General features: G+C 43.7%; 1 pseudogene; it reads right to left on the minus strand.

The window, feature by feature from the left end:
• Positions 1-10535: 10535 nt before the first annotated feature.
• On the minus strand, positions 10536-11893 carry LOC147900013 (uncharacterized; annotated as a pseudogene).
• Positions 11894-15724: the final 3831 nt, after the last annotated feature.

Genomic DNA, 15724 nt, shown 5'->3' on the forward strand with positions numbered 1-15724 from the left:
ATATAGGTGCACAGTCTATCTAAAAACTTGTAAAGCATTGTGTTCCAAAAATCCCAATCATCAAATATTACATTGGCCTAGGGTATCACTCCTTTGTATACTTGTATAGTTGGTGACTACAAGCCCCCCATATGAGGAGAAGGCATTTGAGTAGCTCGGTTATCTGGTAGGTCCTAGTTTGGACACCAAATGGGAGCCATGTGTGGCATGATGGCTGGACGGCTTTAGATAGAGTTGGCACACTGCCAACTAGGCTACATGCAAGTGTAGGAAGGCATCCCATGACTAACCGCACTGAGGGTAGATGGAGCATTTCCTGGGGTAGCCCACTCTCGGGTTGTGGGGCCCGTTTGGAGCCCCAGATGTGATCCCCGATGGGGCCGAACAGTCACCGTAGGTTAGTTGCTCTATTCTGTGCCACGGTTTTATCGTGTGGTCGGTGGCCTATTTTGGGACTGACCTCCAGTCGGCCATTTTGGGTGGACTGGGTCGGTCTCCCAATTGGGCCTAACCGACTACGACTGCTGGCTATATAAGAGCAAGCCAGTGAAGCCCATATCATCACTGGCTATAGCAACCCTGATTCCTTAGCATCCAGCCTCCGTCCTCTACTATTTCCAGCATGCCATCGAAGCTTCTCACATAGGAGCGCATGGCTGGGAGGTAGCACTATCTATTGTACCAGTTTTACAGTAATCAAATTTTTGATTCTCCATACTATTTGCTTTTCTCTCTTGCATACGAGATCCTGTTATCTGTTGAGCACAGACGTTGTATTGTTTTCTTACATGGTATTAGAGCTTGGGCTCTAGCAAGAAGATTTGGTAGTGTGTTTCTATTTGCGAGCAGATTGTGAGAGATGGCCCAACCCGCAAGACTATGAATCCCACCGTTTGGTGAAAGCGAAAAGTTGGATGGCACTAACTATCCACTCTAGAAGTTCAAGATGAAGACCATCCTAAGTGCATACGAGCTTTGGGATACTACTACTGGGGTGGACATGAAGCCGGTTGCGAGATCGAATCTAGCTAATGCAGGACAACAGATAGTACCAACTGCAGATGAGATTCTCACATGGACAAGAAGAAATGTAGATGCGCTGTGTTCTATTATCTGTAGTGTAAGTGATTTTGTCATGACATTAATTCAACATGTCACCACAGTGGAGGAGGCATGGAATTCAACATGTCACCACAGTGGAGGAGGCATGGATAGTCTTGAAAAATCAGTACGAGACCACGAATCAAATGTGGATTCAGAATCTAGAGACTCAACTCGCAAACGAGAAACTGTTTGAGTCTAAAACGGTAGAGAAGTTCATCACCAGGGTGAAGAATCTGCACGATCAGATGACTGTGATTGGCATCACCATCACTAGCAAGAATCTAGCACGAAGGTGCATACAGATTCTCCCACCAAAGTATGATGGTCTTGTTATGGCGCTGAACACACAAACAAAAATCTGCTTTCAGCGCAATGCTTCTGGAGGAGGAGATGCATGAAAAGATGAGGACTAGAGAAGATTCAGCTTTCTCGACTGGATCAAAGAAAGGTAAGGGTAAGGACTTTGGTAACCCATCTTCTTCTGATGATAAAAAGAGAAAGAAGAAGATCAAGTGTTTCTCTTGCAACAAGGTAGGGCACAGGCAGAATGAGTGCCAGAAGAAGATTGCAGATGAGAAGAATGAAGTAAGGAAAGAGTCCAGCAATAGCACACAGGCAGTACCAATAGAGCTGTTCGTAGCAATTGAGGAAATTTGCACGGAGGCAATTCATGTACCTGCGGATGAACCTTGTATTATTGATAGTGGTGCATCGTGCCACATGACCAGTTATAAGGATTGGTATACCTCTTTACATCCGGTAGGGAATGACATCCTGGTAGCAGTCGGCAATGATGCAAAATGTCCAGCAAAAGGAAAAGGTATGATTGCTCTCAAGTCAGATGGAGTTGTAAAACAGTTGTCTGATGTTCTTTATGTGCCACATATCAAGAGGAACTTGTTGTCCATTTCTGTGATCACGGATCAAGACCTCAAAGTTCACTTTGATAAGAATGGTGCATAGATTTTGGATCTTCAAGGGAAGGTCATTGGTAAAGGTACATGGTGCAACAACATCTACGAACTCTCAGCTTTCAGTGCTCGAGCTGATGTGAGCAACACTAAGCTATGGCATGAGAGGTTTGGTCATCTAAAAGAGATGCATAAAAGTGGAACGATTGCAGACCTACCAGAAATTACAGATCTGTTCGATGTATGTGAAGCTTGCATGATGGGCAAGCAGCATGGATAGCCCTTTCCTAAAGAGGCTAGCAGGGCAAAGGCTCCTCTAGAGCTCATTCACATGGACCTCTGCAAAAAGATGGAGACATAAGATTATTGGCCACTCTGATCCTGAAAATTGGACTCTTGTCGATCACCATCCTAGCTCCCTCCAAGTTGATATTCGCTAAACAAAAGTGGTAAGGTAATACTTCATGACGTTGATCGACGACTACTATAGAAGGATATGGATATACTTCTTGAAGACTAAAGATGAGGCTTTTAGTAAGTTCAAAGAATGGCATGTAATGGTCGAGAAAGAAACGGGGAGGAAGGTGAAGAAGTTGAGATCAGACAGAGGTGGAGAGTTCACATCAAGTGAATTCGAAAGTTACTGCAAAAGTCACGGGATCAAAAGGCAAAAGCCCCCGCCACATACATCACAGCAAAATGGAGTAGCAGAGCGCAAAATGCACGTCATCTGCAAAATGGGCAAGAGGATGATGAAAGGGAAAAATTTGCCAAAGACTTTTTGGGCTGAAGCATGTAACATGGCAGTTTACATTCTGAATCGTAGCTACACGAAGGTTGTGAACGGGATGACTCCACTGCAGGCCTTTTCTGGTAAGAAACCTTCAGCTACACGTCTTAGAGTTTTTGGATGTGACTGTTTTGTACATGTCCCTCATGCTGACAGGACCAAATGGGAATTGAAGAGCCAAAAGTGTATTTTCTTGGGCTACAATGAAGAGGCGAAGGGTTACCATCTCTATAACCTTGTTACCAAGAAGGTAATAGTAAGTCGTGATGTGGTCTTCTCAAAACAGCCCCATCAACTGGAGGAGGATGCTTCCTTCCCAGACAACCAGGACCAAGATATTCATCCAGTACAACCACCAACAGTAGACCAAACTCCCCCAACAGTGCTTGGGAGGATTCAAGATAAAGAAGAGGAAGAAGAGCCTGCAACACCACAACGACAACGGCCATTCCCGAAGTGGGTAAAGTAGCTTTTAGACGGTAGAGAACCTCTAGCCATTAAGGAGGAACCATCCGAACACCGCCGGTCTAAGAGATTAGAGGAGCAAAGAAGGGCACAGGAACACTTGGTCAACTACGCTTTGATGATAGAGGTGATCCGTGCTGAAGAGCCCAAGTGTCTTGAAGAGGCACACGTGGATGGAGGCTATGCAGTCAGAGTATGGCTCCATAATGAAGAACAACACTTGGGACCTTGTGGATCGACCACCAAAATGCAAGGTAATCAGCACCAAGTGGGTGTACAAGACCAAGTACAAGTCCAACGGCACGTTGGATAAGTACAAGGCTCGGCTCATGGCAAAAGGATTCGCATAAGTACATGGTTTTAATTATCAGGATACTTTTGCTCCCATAGCTCGACTAACCATAAGTCGTAGTGTTTTGGCTTTAGCAGCACAAGAAAGTTGGCCCGTGTTTCAGATGGATGTAAAATCCACGTTTTTGAATGGAGATCTCAAGGAGGAGGTATACATGGAATAACAACCAGGTTTTGTGATCCCCAATTTAGAAGGTAAAGTCTGTAAACTGAAGAAGGCATTTTATGGGCTGAAACAGGCCCCACAAGCGTGGTACCAACAGATTGATGCCTACTTTCTGCAAAACGAGTTTCAGGAGGAGCCCATCTGATGCAAATTTTTATATTTACAGAGAAGGAGGCAGGTGTATGATCATGGTCCTTTATGTGGATGACCTTGTCATAACAAGGAGCCATGAAGAGAAGATCTCATAGACAAAGCAGTTGCTAGGAACAGAGTTTGAAATGACAGACCTCGGACTGATGCATTTATGTTTGGGGATTGAAGTTTGGTAAGAGCCAAAACAAATCATCTCATAGCTAAAGTATGTTGGAGAGATACTGAAGGCATTCGGCATGGCTGAGTGCAAGACAGTTGGCACCCCTATGGAGGTTGATGTGAAGCTCTCAAACGACGATTCATCACCACTGGTGGATGAATCGAACTTGTGGGCAGTTTGATTTACTTGTGCAACACACGGTCAGACATCAGTTTTGCGACTGGTGTACTAAGCAGGTTTTCTAATAAGCCCCGGGAGAACCATTGGAGGGCAGGTATGCAGGTGATGAAATACATCAAAGGCACACTTGATTATGGCATCACCTACATCAAGGGCAATACCTTGACTGGATTCTGTGACTCGGATTGGGTAAGAGATGTGGACAGCAGGAGATCTCAGTGACAGGTTACTGTTTCTCACTTGGATCTGGAGCTGTGTCATGGGTCAGCAAGAAGCAACCCACAATTGCTCTTTCTTCTACCGAGGTTGAGTACAAATCAGCATGTTTTGCTTCTTGTGAGGCAATGTGGTTGAGGAGGATTTTAGGGGACATGGGTGCAGTGCAGAAGCCTACACAGTTATCATGTGACAATCAGAGTTGCATGGCAATTGCAAAGAAACCTGTGTTCTATGCTCGCACAAAACACATTGAGATTCAATATCACTTTGTACGCGAGCTCATCATGGATGGAGAGCTCAACTTAGTGTACTGTCCAACTACAGAGAATGCTGCGGACATCTTCACGAAGGCTCTTGGAAGAGACTTGCTGGAGAGGCATCTTCATCGACTTGGCATTGGGCCGAAAAAGTAAGTTCACTTGAGGGGGGGTGTTAGATATCAATGCTCGACTCTCGTGTAACTATGCAGGAACCAGATAACTCTACTTTAAGCCCCCCATATGAGGAGAAGGCATTTGAGTAGCTCAGTTATCTGGTAGGTCCTAGTTTGGACACCAAATGGGGGCCATGTGTGGCCTGATGGCTGGACAGCTTCAGATAGAGTTGGTACACTGTCAACTAGGCTACATGCAAGTGCGGGAAGGCATCCCATGACTGACCGCACTGAGGTAGATGGAGCATTTCTCGAGGCAACCCACTCTCGGGTTGCGGGGCCCGTTTGGAGCCCCAGATGATCTGCGATGGCTTTGGGCCAAATGGTGACCCTAGGTTAGTTGCTCTATTCTGTGCCACGGTTCTATCGTGTGGTCAGTGGCCTATTTTGGGACTGACCTCTAGTCGGCCGTTTTGGGCAGACTGGGTCGGTCCTAATTGGGTCTAACCGACTATGACTACTGGCTATATAAGCGCAACCCCGTGAAGCCCATATCATCATTGGCTACAGCAACCCTGATTCCTTAGCATCCAGCCTCCGTCCTCTACTATTTTCAGCATGCCATCAAAGCTTCTCACACAGGAGCGCACGGCTGGGAGGCAGCGCCATTTATTGTATCAGTCTTAAAGTAATTAATTTTGTGATTCTCCATACTATCTACTTTTCTCTCTTGCATACGAGATCGTGTTTTTTGTTGAGCACAGACGTTGTATTGTTTTCTTATAGTAAGGACTTTCCACACTCCAACAAAAATGTTAAGTATGCTACTCTTCATGAGTTTTTCATACTATGGTTAGTCTAGATTGAGACTACATTAGGATGGTAGAAATATCAAGTGGGGTGTAGATTTGAAATCACTTGACTTTCCCACCGGTGGCTATTTGTTTGATGAGAGAGAACCCACTCCAACTTTGAATATCTTAATGGAGGATCATGTGCATCATGGGCTTGTAGTTGCAGCAACTTCTTTGTCTGATATTGTTTGGTTGGCTTGCATATGTCCTATGGTAGGTTTAAGATTGACTAGCAATATTGGTATTAGATGTTTTCTATTTCCATTGTAAAAATTATTTGATTTTAGGACATTGTGTTGCTTGGATGGAGCACTTTTCATTTGTTCAAGGCTTGGAAGTTGTCAGACATGTATTCATTCATGACAAGCTTCCATATGGATATTGGAAAAACTAGGGTAAAACTCTTAAGGTATGCTACAATTCATGCATGCTATATTATAATGCTACATTCATTCTTTTTTATATGCTTCTCTATGTGTGTTTGATAGATGTCATGTATCATGTTGTATACATGTAATGTTGTGAAGGTAAAGTCATCCTTTTCTTTGGGATTTCTCTATGTGTGGCTAGCAAGTGCAATCTTTCATGTTGTAATGCTTGCTACTAATGTCATTATTTTGTATGTGGTTTTCTAGGTGTGGTTTATAGATTTGAGTATGGAGTGTAGCTTTAATACATAGAGCTAAGAAGAATCCATCAATTTTTTTAGATGAGAGTGCTCCACTATTTCATAAACATTATATTGATCTAATTGATGATTTGTGGACTCACTGCATACCTCTCACTGAGAGGAGAATCATGCTAATGTCTTCTCATAAGGACTTGAGAAGAAAACCACTACCCTGTTGGCAATTAATGTCCTAGTGTGCAACCAACCACTATGCTGGTGACCACTTATCCTACACTACCGCTGTGCTATCCTAAAATTTGTTGCAAAGTGCTATACTAAAACAATCCCCTTTAGGCTAGTTATCTTTAACTGTCAAATTTTAGCCATCAGGCTACTTAAGACATTAGAGTAGTCCTATTTCATTGCTTCATCCACCTCATGTATTAAGCATTCGTGTATAAAATCAAGATCCAGATTATACAAGTCTACTCCTGTACGTCTTGATGAGTAGGTTGTACCTTCTGTTCAATCTTTTACTATGTACACAATTTGCATCACTATTCTGCAAGAGCTATCATTTGTCTCTTCTGTATTCTAGGTGGACTAGTTTTCAAGATGGGTTGTGGCACATCTGCTCTCATGCATGCTTTTTAGGCTACTAGTAGGGCATGTTTTTCATTTGATTCAAATAGTAGTATTGTGGCTAGCATTTTTCAGTTGCTTGTAATGGACCATTCTAACATTTTTCACTTGCTTGGAGTGGACCATTCTGGCAATCGAGTGAGGTCAGAGCATGATGGAGATGGGTATGGAGATAGAGCAAACCCCATCACAAATCCATTTGATGAGTAGTATGCTACTAAACTTAGATCTTTCTGTGAGACATTTGGATTGTTATTGTTGTGGATTTCCATAATCTTCTAACGTCTGGACTCTATATATTTACTTGGATGAATGTAAACTTTAATGGGTAGCTTTGAAGCATACAACTCAATTTTGTGATCAATTCTATTGGTGAAAAGTTGTGTCATTATTGTTAGTATCCAAACATATCCATAAGAAGATATTTAACATGGAGAAGATATTGGCAAGTTCATCTCCTGTTTATCTTCTGGGAAATTATTTTGGATTCAAGCCGACTAACTTTTATAATCGACCCCAGGGACCACCCAACTTTGGTACTGTGCTAGTCCCTCAAGTACCTTCGCATGCACCTCATTGGGAAAGTCCCTCTTGCAACACAAGATGTTTGAGGAGGATGCCAATTGGCCTCAAGCTATATAGATGAGGATCCCGCATCCTTTTATGGGTTTGAAGAACCCCAATCGAAAGGCCAAGAAAAAATAGGCCAATCATAGGATGTCGCCAGGCTGGCTGCCTTCTTGTCCACAAAGATAAAGATGCCCATACTAGCCATACTAAGAGGGAATCCCATCCTTTGGAGAGATCTCTCCGATTGGATGAATGTCAACCCCAAGGAAGTGGACATTGAGGTCATCGAAGCCCTGCACAAGAAGCCGAATGTGCTAAAAATAGCGGTCAATAAGTTGGGCCAGTACTTCGATAGCAATGATACAAATGCTATAATTCCAGTATTCTACCAAAACAAGATGGCCACATCCATCTTGGATGGCGGAGGAGGCATTAGCATCATCACAAAGTAGTGCTGGAGCGGGTATCACAAAGTAGTGCTAGGCAAAGTGGGGGAAGCCCAAAATGGAAAGCACAATCTGATTGTAAAATTAGCTAATGGTGCGACAGTTCAACCAGTGGGAGTCCTAAAGGATATAAGGACCAAAACCTTCGATCTCACCTACTGTGTGTGGATTGTAGTGATGGACTTCCATGGGTAGAAGGATGGCTATAATGTCATCCTAGGCAGACGTTTTATGTGTGCCATAGGCCTAGTACATGACTGGGCCTCCAATAGAATTCATCTCTGCAAGGATGAGTACATTGTAAGGGTCGACTTACAGAAGCCATAGCCCATAACCAAGCAATCTATTTGTGGCTAAGTCAAACACTAGTCAAAGAACCAGTCCCATGAATGTGTTCCAAGCTTGCCAAATGAAAAAGATAAAGGCGAGGATCAGGATGGGCACTAGTATGCTCCACTGCCAGAGCCTGAGTTCTACCAGAATTGGATGCATGTCTTAGCGACCATAAATGCGGTAAAAAATACAAGAACTAGGATGGCGATGTACGATCCTAAAGGGTCTGGTATAGTAGTTCCCATTAATATGTAAAATATCCAGAGGGCCCCAATTAAGGACCAAGGGGTAAGGAAAGTGAGAACAGACCTTCACTGGCTAAGGTCCATGATGGTACGCCACGAGTTTTCATTGAACTGGGGAGCTAGATTGGATAGAATGAAGGCCCCCCTCGGTCCCCTTAAGGCATAAGAAGTCCCTCCCGCAAAGATGCCTCGTGTAGAGGATAAACCACTCTAAAAAAGCAAAGCATCCAAGGCCAAAGACACTAAGACCCCCTGCAAGGGAAGGCACACTGCTCTAGAAGCTATAGAACACGACGGGGATGAGGAAGAGACCCCGATCTACATCAAGTCCCAAGGCACTTTAAGGCTTACATAGTACAGGACCGCAAAAAATTGTTAGAACATGCTAAAAGGTCAGCCGAACAAGGAGACCAAAATGTGTATGACAGCCCCACCAAGGTTAGGGAGGTGAACCTAGCTGCTGGTACAGGACAAGACCCTAAGCTAGTTTACATAGCTGATGACCTAACTCCCGAGCAAGAACAGGCCTTGCTTGCTTGTTGCATGAGTTTCAAGATTGTCTCGCCTGGAAGTACACAAACATGAAGGGCATGCTGCTAGAAGGACTACAGCACACCATCCCTACAATGGATAACATCAGATCAGTACGGCAATGACCCTATCCCATGAACCCAAAATATGTGATGATCGTCTGAGAAGAAATACAGAAACAAATCGATGCAGGGTACATTTATGAGATTGAGCATACAAATTGGGTGGTGTCACCCATAGTCATAGTGCTAAAAAAGACTGGCAACTTTAGGGTATCAACAAAGTATACGTGGCTAATCATCTTGCAATGATCAATACCTGCTGCCCTTCATAAAGCATGTCTTGAAAAGGGTCACAGGCAAAGAAGCATACAACTTCTTAGATGGGTTCTCAAGATACAATCAAGTGTCTACAGCACCTCAAGATCAGTATAAAACTACATTTGTCACCATGGAATGGGGGGAGTTTATGCTTCAAAAGTGATGATCTTCTGACTCTCACTAATGCTCTCGCAACATTCCAACCGTGACTGATGAGATCACCACCTTCAAGGAATACCTAAGGGATTTTCTAGAGGTTTTCCTAGATGATGTGTGTGTTCCTCTAAATGGGATGATCATCTCAAATATTTGAGACTTGTATTCGAGAGATATTGTCTCTATACAATCTCCCTCAATCCCTTGAAGTGCCAGTTTTGGGTGAAACATGGGGTGATACTCAAGCACATAGTGTCCAAGAATGGGATTTCCATGGATTATAATAAGATCAAGCTCATTTTGGAATAACCCCACCCACGAATGCAAAGAGTGTATAGGGATTCACCGGGCACACAAGCTACTATTTTTGATTTATTTCCAATTGTGCTGAGATTGCCCACTCTCTGTACAAATTGTTGATTGTATTCCATTGGACAAAAGAGTGTAAGTTATTCTATGAGACCCTCAAGTTGGTCTTGGCATCCACCCCTATTTTGCAAGCACCCAATTTGGACTTAGTATTTCATGTTCACATCGATGCCTAAAAATTTGCAATAGGATGCATATGAGCACAATTGGGTGGGTTTAACTTGGATTACCACATCTACTTCGCTAGTCACCGCCTGAACAATGCCGAGATGAACTATAGCACAACCAAACAAGAGGGACTGGCCATGGTGTGGGGATCGACGGAGCACACACACAAGGAGAGAGGGAGAGAGGAAGAGGGACACAGGATATGGTGCTACCTCATGTAGCTTATTCTGCATCATCCACAATAGAATGGCTATACACTTATGTAGTGTATGTTAGTGTTAGTGGGCATTCACACTGGGCGGCTGGCCAATGGCCTTTTACCCCAACAACCTCCCACTTAAAAGCCAATGTGCTGATAAGTGAGAGCCTACTAGCCTACAACTAGTGTATGTACAATGGATGAGAGAGATGACTGACTCTCAACCAATGCCTACACTCTTTCTCGAGCTGCATGCATGCATCTGTATCCGCTCCAGCAATAATCATACATGTGTATCCCTGCTAGAGCATGCACACTCCTGCAGGTATCTTGTAATGACCTGCGTAGCTCCACCATGCTCCATGCCAGTGTTAGTCACCATATGACTAACTCCCACTGCAAATGCTCCCACTGCAGCTGCTATGTAGGGTCTCGACACTAGAAGGTCGTACATGAGAATCCCAAACGCTGACGAAACCTACACAATCTCAGATAACCTGACCATATCAGTCATCCCAGTTCAATATGCATCTAGTGCATCATCATTAGGACAAGTCGAGTATGGATGTGTCGATCCCGGGGTACTCATCATCTTCCCCGCATCCATAGAGACTGGATCCCAGTGTCCTGGCATAACCATGTCAGCATCTGGCATAAGCATATTAAGAAATGACTGCATAATCGCTACATCCGCACCATCCAAATCAGTCATCTCCGCCATCATACCCGATGGCTCGCCCTGCTGTGACTCAATAGAGCAAAGCCACTCTACCTCTGCAATCGCTAACTCAACTGCAGACATATCATGCACAGCTGTATCCTCAAGAGAATCGGATGCATCAAAGAACAATGCATCCATTTCTGGCTCCTGAGCACACTGAAGCTCACCTGCGAATGAGACGCGTCTCCTCTCTCGCTCATCACATGTCAGTGTCGTAACTGAGACTATACCGTCTCGTATCTCAGAAACTTGCAATGGGTAAACAACGTAGGACCTAGCTCCTCGCACAATGACTAGGCGACCCAATTGCATGCAAAATGACTGCTCTCCAAGTAGTACATGACATCCACTATCTGCTAGCTGTCTCATTGAGATCAAACTCTGCGCAAATCCCAGGAACATATCGCACATGCCATAGCACATAAGATGCACCACTGGGTAAAGACAAGCATACATCTCCTGCACCCTCTATGTCATACGCTAAACCATCAGCAAGATGAACATGGCCAAGTCTTGCACTAGAGAAAGTGCTAAACCACTCACAACACGAGGATATGTGGAACTTTGCACAATCATCTAAACCAACGTGAAGAAGTGCCACCTGTACCAGACATGTAAACAAGAGGAACACTAGAGGTAAACGTGACATCACCGTCACTAGCATACTTTGCCACCTCTCTAGTCTGTGTCAATACCACACATGCATCATGCATACATCGTCGTTGTTGCCTCATACGTCTAAAGCAACGTCGTCTAATGTGTCCTGTGTGACCACAATGCCAACATCTGAACTATCGACAAGAACAAGACCGCTGTCTCTCATGAGTCATCATCGTAGACTCAAAATCATCACACATATCTACTAGCTAGATGTCAAAACTATATATGCGTCAAAGTGGGAGACCACTCAACCACTACACTAATCAAGCAACCTGATGCTTGCATATGCAAACTGTATCTCAAGTATAGCTCTATCAAAGATAACAGAAAGGCAGTGTCCGACCTCTGCTAAGCCAAGCAGAAAATCGCAACGACTTAACACGGGGATAACAGCTCTCAACCGAGCATAAAGCGCATAACCATATGCGCAAGTAGTGAACAAACACAATGCTCAAAACGCATCCCACAAGTAGTGTTGCAAAATCTGACAACTGCGTAACTTGTACCTGTAAACCTGCAGAACCTGTAACTTGTGACTATGTATAACCTGTAGCCACTACGAGCATACAAACAATCTCACTCCTGCGAGAGTGGATACAAGAACACAAATCCGTGTCCAAATGATATGCGATATCGATGAATCACATCACCAACCAAATTCAGCACTCAAACCATGCATAAATGACCACCTGCAAAGAGGGAAAAATAGCTGAAGTTTCAGCCCTCAAATAGCTGCAAAATCAGCCCACAAATCAGCCCACAACTGAGCCGAACATAGGCACCTGCAAGGAGGGAAAGATGGCTGAATTTTCAGCCCACAAAACAGCCCTCAAACCTGCAAAAAATCGGCTAACAAATAGCCCTGACAATCTTCTGTATGCAAAGCACACACTATTCGCTCACCTCCTGCAAATGTCAACCAACCGAGTGAGCCATACATGAATCTATAGCCTGTCAAATAGCTATGCGCAAGTACGGAGACCACATGTCTCGTATCCGCACAGATCATACATCAAGACCATCTGTAAACATGAGCCAAAGCAAAGCTCAAGCACCTCTCTAACGCATGTCACAATGCGCATAAACCTGGCAACAAATCCGGCAAGATAGCCTCAACTTGCATACATAACCATAAGTGCAAAACCGCACAACAAAAGATGACAACAAGTATGTCAAAAGAGTATGCAAGTCTTGCCAAGAGCAACGAATGCTCGAGATGCCAAAACTCTCTTACCTGAGAGCAATCGTAGGGCACAAATGATGCTCAATACACGCTGAAATCAGCCCATCATGTCACAAGGAATCCCTGTCCGGAAAACACGCTACTAGTGTATCCACATGGCACCATAATAGAGCATCAAACTATGCACAAACCATGCATCACAATAGCATCCACAATGGCTGCAAAATCAGCCCATACACATGCCACAATGCCTGTCACTGTCACACCTATGTATCCAGTGCTCTCTCATGGCAACTAGCTCAAAAACCATATGAGCTCATAGCATAATACTCTCCCATGTGAGCGAAATATGCTCAACACATGTGACTGCAACAAAAGACCTCAAGGCAAACCACCGAGTCAAACACCTGCAATCACTGTCACAATGCCACCTGCAAGTACACACTGTACTCGCATAAACCTGCTCACAACATGCGCACCTGAGCACCTGTAGCACCTGTAGTAATGTTTTGCACCTATATGTGGGCTCTATGGGCTGCCAAGTGATACCTGTACGAGCTGAAAACTATTGCCCCAACTATTGAGCAATATGTGTGCACAACTTGGAGTGCAGCAAGCTCACAAAATTGCACAAAAAATAGCTCTAAATTCAGCCCAAAGCTGGCTGAACACCACCTGCAAAACACCACCTATGGAAGCTCTGAAACATGCTCGAAGCGTGGGCAAATCATGTGCAAATGTCATACATCAAGTCGAAATGACTAAACATTCTCCAAACACCATGGAGGGAAGCAAGACAGTCTCATACACCGAAGTACACCTGTCTCATATGCAATACATGCACAACCAACAATTGAGCAAACCACGCTCACCACATCTGCAAAACCCGTAGATCTAATGGCCAAACCAAGACCTGTACCTGTGGATATACTTGCAACTTGTGAAATGCATGTGTGACCTGTGGCACGAGAATGGTGCTCGAATCCACTCACAAAAGAGCCATGGTACTCAACCACAATCACATACATCAATGGAGCATGCTACACAAGACCCTATGCCTTAAACCACCTGCAAATACCTTGCAGATCTGCAAAACAGGCTTCTCGCAGCAGGAAATTTTAAAACGCTGTTTTGATAGCCAAAACATCCGAATTCGCCGTTTTTTACGCAAACCCAGGTACAAAGTACCTACTTTTGTTCAGAGCGGTCGATTTGGGGGGGGTATGATGTGCAGTCAAAACTTTTTGACGATTGGGAAGATTTCTGCCTGTTTTGCTGCAAATCTACTACCAAGATGCCCACACTGCTCCACCACAAAGGGAGCACACAAGGGGCAATCACTATGCAGCAAAAAACAAGTGCCTTGAGCTCCACAATGAGCTCAAAACGCAGCACTCCAAACTCTGATCTGCTCACCTCTCTCACACACACGCTCGCAAAGCTCGAAGCTCGCCATAGCCAAGCTCGAATCCAAGCTCTGATACCAGTTATGGGGATCGACGGAGCACGCACACAAGGAGAGAGGGACACAGGATATGGTGCTACCTCATGTAGCTTATTCTGCATCATCCACAATAGAATGGCTATACACTTATGTAGTGTATGTTAGTGTTAGTGGGCGTTTACACTGGGCGGCTGGCCAATGGCCTTTTACCCCAACACATGGTGTATGCAGTTCAAAAATTTAGGCATTACTTGTTAGCAAACAAGTTTGTCTTCTTAGATCACTGGGCTCTCCTACACTTAGTCAACCAGCCATGCATGACCTCTCGCATCACTCGATGGATGCTCATCCTCCTAGAATTTGACTCCACAACGGCAGTCAAGGAGAGAGACACACACTTCATGGCTTATCATATGTCTTGGAGTCCTAATGGAGAACTCCTGACAAGAGTGGAAGATAATCTTTCAGATGCTCCATTATTCTTGGTAGACTTAGTTCTTGAATGGGCACAAGAGATCGGACACTCCTTGGCAAAACAAACAAGCTGGAATTATGCAATCGATGTGTCCGAGAAGAAGATTTTGTTGAGATTCTAGTGGAAGCTCATTCTGGCATTGTTGGTGGCCACTTCGTAGAAGAGCTTACAACCCGTAAAGTACTACAAGCTAGATTATGGTGGCCAACACTCTTCGCAGATGCCGTTGAGTTCGTCAAATGATGTGATCCTTGCCGATGCATTTCCATACCACATAGCCAAGACTACATGCATTTGACAAGAGTTCTCTCACCAGCCCTTTGAAAAGTGGGGTATAGATTTTGTTGGTCCAATCAGTCCTGCTAAGGGAACTCAGGCTTGTTATATTAATTAACATTGGAGGCAACATATAATTTGTTTTAGATCTCAAGACTATTGACACTATTGGGATCGCAAAAGAAAATAATGCGACCATGTTATATTTTTCCTTTGATGCACAAAAGATATTAATTCTAATAATTAGGTTCCAATTATGTGAATAAAAATCCTACCAAAACATCGTTTGATTAGATGTCTTTCACAAAAGAAAATAATGCGACCATGCTATATTTTTCCTTTGATGCACAAAAGATATTGATTCTAACAATTAGGTTCCAATTATGTGAATGAAAATCCTACCAAAACATTGTTTGATTAGAATAGACATCTATTAGATAGCTTTTCCTTTTGTAATGCAAAAAATGTTGTAGATTGTTTGATGTATTGATCAATTTGACCATTATGCATAGGCATGCACCTTTCTTTGGAGTTATGCTTTCATGCTTTGACTTCATGCATGTTACCTCAATCTTCTAGTCATAAAATGTACATGGAAATCCCAAGAATTTATTATAATAAAGATATGTCATGTATTCATATTTATATGA

Source organism: Dipteris shenzhenensis, chromosome 7, assembly GCF_047967505.1.
Source record: "Dipteris shenzhenensis isolate YYH24624 ecotype China chromosome 7, Dip_SZ_1.0, whole genome shotgun sequence".
NCBI lineage: Eukaryota > Viridiplantae > Streptophyta > Polypodiopsida > Gleicheniales > Dipteridaceae > Dipteris > Dipteris shenzhenensis.